Consider the following 6,817-nt stretch of genomic DNA (forward strand, 5'->3'; position numbering starts at 1 on the left):
GACAACTGAAGAGGTAGTTCTCGCCTTCCACCATGGGGGTCCGAGATTCAACTCGGGTCTTCAGGCTTCTACTGTCCTCCCCTTTATCTGCAACCACATGCAGCCCTATTGTGATTTTTTTTAAGTCAAATTGAAGAATACAAACTTTGATGCTATTTCATTTCATGAGACCATATTTGCTTAATTCTGGTATTGTCGGTGCTTTGGATATTATGTCTGAAATCCGGTGTCAACCATGGCACTTTAATAATGTTTTGATCACTGTAACATGGTGATGTGGTTTTAAGAAATGTATGACATCATAAGCATTTTTACAATTGTTATTAGTACTTTCAGAACTTCCAGCAATATAGTTTAATAATTTTCACCTCTCGTCTCACACCTCTCAAAAATTAAAAAATATTAGCAAATAATGTTTTCTTAATATTTCACACACACAAAGACAATAAATTTGGCAAATAAAACATATAGCATCAATATATGGTTATTGATAGTGTCCTGTATAATTAAATGTTGACAAGTCAATAGAACTGAAATGTTTTCACAGGTATAAAATTGAGTGATTATGTGAGATGATGAAAAGTCAATTAACTTGGTTGTAATAGTCACATCAAAATATATAGGTTTGTCAAATCACTTATGTACACAATCCATTTATACAGCTCTGTCAAACACAGCTCAACGAAACTGGACCCGAATACTTTGCTTTGAGAAGTAAGTACTCCCTTGACTCTGTGGACTCTTATTATTTGCTATTTTGAAAAATCTTTCAATTGAAATGTATATTACATTCAAGGGAATCCATGGCTGAAATGTAGAACTGAATTGTATTGTAAAATAAAATAAAATTAAATTTAAAAAAAGAGTTTGTTTTGATCATATTGTGTGTGTTCATTCTTTTCTTTATGTGAACAACCCATACTAATGCTTGGGTATTTGGATTCTCAATTTTTTTTTTTTGCACAATATTTATTAGCATAACCAGTGTTTCTATCCTATTTGCTCAGTATGACTCCTGATTAATTCCTCAATACTCCAGTAAATAAGAAATACTTAGAATTGTGTAGCTTGATCTGCTTAAGTGGCCCCATGGCAGTAGGATCAGAATCCATCCCTGGTGCATGAGCGGGCTTTTTGGAGCCTACCAGCTATGATGGGACACATCACACAGCCTTCAAAAATGGGAGGGGCTTGGACCTGCCTCTACTAAATGTACTTCCCCATGGGAGGCCTTTCCTTCTTGTAGGAGGGAATGGGGGGTGAATTGGGATGGGTAGGCTGGAGGGGCAGGAGGTGGGAAGAGGGGGATCTTGATTGGTATGTAAAATGAATTAAAATTTTTTCTTAATTAGAAAAAGAAGTACTTAGATTGAAAACAGGGCTTAGTTGTGCACAGTCCATTAAAGCCTCTAATGTGGGTACTTTTTACACCAGTGTTGAATCTTGCATTAATTTGGAATATTCTGAATGTTTCCTATGTGAATTATCATTGTGGTCCTTACTGATTATTTTTCCATAGTGCTAGTTTCCAGTTAACATAGTTGTGTAAGGCATAATACTGAAACTTGCTTCTCCCAAGAGTCATTTAAAGAACATAATGGTATTATTTCTTGCATATGTAAGATTAGGAAATTTTCTCTTCTGTAACTATTTACAATATTATTTTAAATGAGTATAATCATAAAACTAAATACATTAAAATATATATCTGATAAATATTAGACTATCAGAATATGGTCAATATAATCTTTTAAGTTTTTATAATCAGTATAATATTTTAAAATGTTATATTTATTACCATTTCTAAATGAGTCAGTTATCAGGTGAATTATAGAAGCTTTTTATCCCATTGTTATTTCAATGACAATTTCTATTGATTTCAACACCCCAAGTGACTGTGTTTAAGTTGAACATACACAGAACCTGAACATACATGAACCCATTATTCCATCCCTCCTTTTCATCCCAACATTTGGTACAGACTGGAACATGTGATGAGGATCCAGCACTTACACCGAATATCAAGATTTCTTCTTTGGGAATTAGGAGAAATAATGGTGAAATTATTAAAGCCACTCCACGTAGTTAAAAGGGAGATTTATTTAGTGGCGGCGTAACTTACAAATGAAGGGATAGGTAGGTTGCGGGTTCTGGGAAAGACACAGCACAGTCCAGTGGTGTTCTCTGGAGAACTCTCCTTGGTCTATTTCGAGTGTCCAGGCTCTAGGAAAACAAGAGAGCTGGTGCATCCAGATCTTGGGTCTTCAGGGTCCTCTCTTGGCCCCGCCTTGTAGGTGTGATAGTTACCTAAGTCTCAATAGGGTTGGAACTTCCAGACCAAAGCTGGAATGGCTACCCACTACAGAGAAATGTGCTTTCATTTTCTGCCGTATGTGTCATAAACACACAAAAGAAGAGAGATGTACCTCACAGAGCACTTTTCATTTAATCTACTATGTGTGCATGTATGGACACAAAATTCTGTCACCCAGTGATGTAATTTACATCTTAGTTTATATAAGTATATTCTACTGTTTTCTGGCAAGGGCAAAAATCCTTGAAGAGTGTGCTACTCAGAATGTGGCTATGTGTCTATCATTGAATCACACAGGGGTATACAGGAGCCTTAGACTTTCATGATATGTCAGTAATTACGGCATGGTTAATGCAAAAGGAAAACAAAAGTTGCAACATTATTGAGTGTTTTAGCAAAAGTGGCTGCAATCAAGCCGTGTATAACCATTTTTTTTTTATAAATTTCCCAAATCCATCAGCGTTCTCTTTAATGAGATACATATATGTGAAAGTACAGAGGGGTGAATGCGAGACACAATGAATGACAACACAGACACTGTTCAGTACAAGAAACGCGTGAAAACCACCTTAATTAACACCCTTTAGTTTCTCCTGATACAGAGGAAAATGGCATTCAAGACGTTCCTACGGGTAATGGCTTTTGTCTGGTTATAAATTGTATCTGCCTGAGTGGATAGACTTAAGATTATTTGCATAAAGATTATTTTCCTTACATTTTCTTCTATAGAGTTTCCTATATACAACACAAATTCTATCACTACTATTCAGGTAGACTATTCCACTTCCAATTGTTGGAGACAAATTTTCTTCCCACTGTTCATATGTCACAAATATGTAACATTCATGTGCATAGTGTCGATTTTCTATCTCAAATCTTTTCATTAATAAGTGTTCATAACTTTAATTTCATAATTTCAAGAGTCTAATTTAACACATTAAAAATTATTGTTTTTACTTATTTTTAACCATTCTACTCAAGAGTTGTGTCATTAAGTTTAGAATCATGTCCTAGTTTATTTATCATTTTTCATGGTCATGCACTTACATCTTTCAAAAATAATCTTTTCTCACATTAAAGACATGAAACGGTCCTTCAAATAGCTTCCCAAATGATGTAGCATCTTTGAGCCTGGAAAAATGGCTCAATGTGCAAGAGCACATATTTCAGAGGATCTGAGTTAGGTACCCAGCATCCAAATCACTTCCATCTTCAGTTCCAGGGACACTGTTGCCCTCTGCTGAACGCTATATGCACCTGTATGCATGTTCATATGTTGCTTGCCCAGTAAAAATCTAAAAAAAATAAAATTAAATTAAACATTTTAGTTTTCATATTCCGTTCATTCTTGATACATTTAAAATTTGCATATATTATTGTGATATTTCTGTCAGTGTCAGTTTTAGTGACTTTCCTTTGCTTCTTTTGATGCATGTGGTATGTAGCACCATTCACTGAAGAGGTTATTTTTACCTTTTTCTTCACTGCCTATTTTTGTAATAAAACCCAATATCTCCTTGCATTTGGATCTGTTTAGGCTCTATTCTGTTAAATATGTCTGCCTTCCTTAGAGCCATTATCATAACTATCATAATTAAAATTAAAAACCATAATCTACTCTGAACTCTAATATCCAGTAGTGTAAACACTTTGATTTGTTACTTCTTTTCACAAGTAAATTGAATATTGGATAACTAGTAAATAAACCAGTAAACAAAGCATTGGTAGATTTTCTTCCAATGGACACTTGATACCCTCATAGCCTGGAATTATGTACATATATGAAACAGACACTTTCCCCAATGTCAGCCTAGGGGAAATCTGAGTGAACACCTGATATATATTATATATCTATGGCAGCCCCTTTTATCCTTATGCCTCCAAACCTTTTCTATAGTAATCAGATGTATGGAACAAAATAATTGTAACCTGAGAAGATTGCTTAACTCTTGATTTCTGTTGAGAAAAATAATAGCTCTTACAGTAATAGAGTACTTACAGGAAGGAGACACTGGACTTTTTATTCCCAGCACCATATGAATGCTGGTTTTTTTTTTTTTTTTTTTTGTCCCTTACTGGACAACTGATTTATTAAGGTATCATCTTTCTTTATGTTTCTCTGTCCTAAGGTCATGTTGTACCTTGATTGGATGATTCCAGAACCACTATCTAATAGATGTCTAACCAAGCATGTATTGAGAAGTAAATGAGAGAAAGCTGAGAGCTTAGTTCTCTTAGTTTTAAATCAAATAATATTTTAGATATATCTCTGATTGATAGATGTCCTTCTTTCCTCTGGTTTTATTGTACAGCATACATTACACATAGGTAATTTTGCTATTTTTGAAAATTGCAATATGTATTTTTACAATGATTTAATTATAAGTGGTTTTATTAATTTCCACTGTCATTTTCTTTGTTATTCACAGTTGATGTAATGATCCTGATTGTGTTCTCATTATTAATGATATTGTTAACATTAACATAGTAGTAAAGAATTTGTTCCATAATTTAAAACCTAAGAATTTATTGATTTTCACAAGTTCTTCACAGGTTCTAGAATTTCAATATTCTGAGTTTTGATATGATAGAAAATATGATTTTTAAAAATTGCTGCATGCTTCCAATTGTTTATGGATTTTCATGACTACCAAATAAGATTATGATTGTAATCATAGCTATATTTTCTTCTGTTTAGACTATTCATATAACTATTGCTTCTCATCTATTTATCCCTTTGTCTTTGAAGACTAGGTATGAAATACTTTCTTCTAAAACTATTTTATTTTTACTTACAGAAATTTAAGATGACCCACCCATGGGAGGTTATGTTAAAGAACCAATACTGTCTCTCTGAGTCATATACATAGCACATGCGCTTCTAATAATACCTCTTGTTCTAGCAAATACCTGGTTGCTAAAGAATTTTTATGTTTGCTCCAGTTTCTTTTTTTTAACTTCACAGTTGGTGACAAAGACTGAGTTCTCAAAATCCAGTGATAGTTGCAGGAGCAGAGATCAAACGTTTTTAAGGATGCAAATTCAAATTATAAGGAAATTGCCTCTGGGTCCCAGGCTTTCAGGATCTCCTATTAGTTATGCTTCTGTGCATGGGTCCTAGGCTTTGTCTCTGTGCCCACAATGCTTGAGACACTGTGAAAAATAATTCATGATTTCATGAAATTTGACGTGGCTTTCAAGGTTAATGTCATCTTTTGGGGGCTTATTTTATACCTGTGTTAAAGCTTTCTTTAAGATTTTGGCTTTCAGCCTCCTTATTTCTTTTTTGTTCAATTCATATATGCTTTTGAAATAGATTTTTTTTAGTATTTTATTTTTCATTCATGTTTTTTTTTTAAAGAGACGCAAAATTACTGTTAGAAAGAGTAGCATTTTGGCTTATTAGTAGTGGAGTATTTTCCTGCAAATGACAGCCCATCCTTTTATTTATATGTTTCATTAGTAACCACGTCAAAGTTACAATAAACTGTGTTCAATATTTGAAAATATTTTATGGATACTTGAAATCTATTAATTTTACTGAAACAAGTGGATATATTGACAAGGTAATAGTCTTCGAAAAAAGACACAATTGTTCTCTGGAAAGCCCAATTCAAATGCATGTAAGCTTAATAAAGAACGTGTTGACATTTCTAACAAACACAATCTCACACTAAGCTCTCTGATCCCCTACCCTTTTTCAATTTTTCTGTCCCTTCTCAATGAACATTGAGCTTTAGGTGCAGGAATCTGCTGTATATGTATCAGTTGGATTCAGGCTAACTATTCTATATTTTGAATGATGGTAGTATTCTATTTTTTTTTTCTTCGAGACAGGGTTTCTCTGTGTAGTTTTGGTGCCTGTCCTGGAACTCACTCTGTAGGCCAGGTTGGCCTTGAACTCACAGAGATCCACTTGGCTCTGCCTCCCGAGTGCTGGGACTAAACGTGTGAGCCACTGCTGCCTGGCAATTGTAATATTCTATAGTGGTCCCTTCTGTCTGTTGCAAAGAGAAGTTTCCTTGATGAGGAGTAAGAGCAACATGAATTCCTTAACATGAGATAAAGAAGATACTAATGTGTATGTTACGGTGAGACGGACAGTTTATGAGCTTCCCTGCACAAAGAACTAAAACAACTAAGTAATTAACAGAGATGGAGAAAAAGTCTTCCCCATGAACGTGCACGCCTGTTGCTCATCCAATACCAAATGAACATCCCTGAAAGCATACAAGTAACACTATATAAACTGATCAGATTGTATACAATCTGATTCACACACACACACATGAATATATACTAAATAAAAAAGAGATCATGAGTTGTAAAAGAGAGCAATAAGGGGTATATGGGGGTTGAGGGAGGAACGGGAAGAGAGAAAGTGTGTCATTACATTGTAGTATTATATAATAAAATAAATCATTAGAAAAGGAACATATACATGAACAAAGTGTTTTAGGCAATAGAATTAGGGCTTCAATATTTTTCTAAAATCCACTTTTA

Source organism: Peromyscus leucopus, chromosome 9 (assembly GCF_004664715.2).
Source record: "Peromyscus leucopus breed LL Stock chromosome 9, UCI_PerLeu_2.1, whole genome shotgun sequence".
Taxonomy (NCBI): domain Eukaryota; kingdom Metazoa; phylum Chordata; class Mammalia; order Rodentia; family Cricetidae; genus Peromyscus; species Peromyscus leucopus.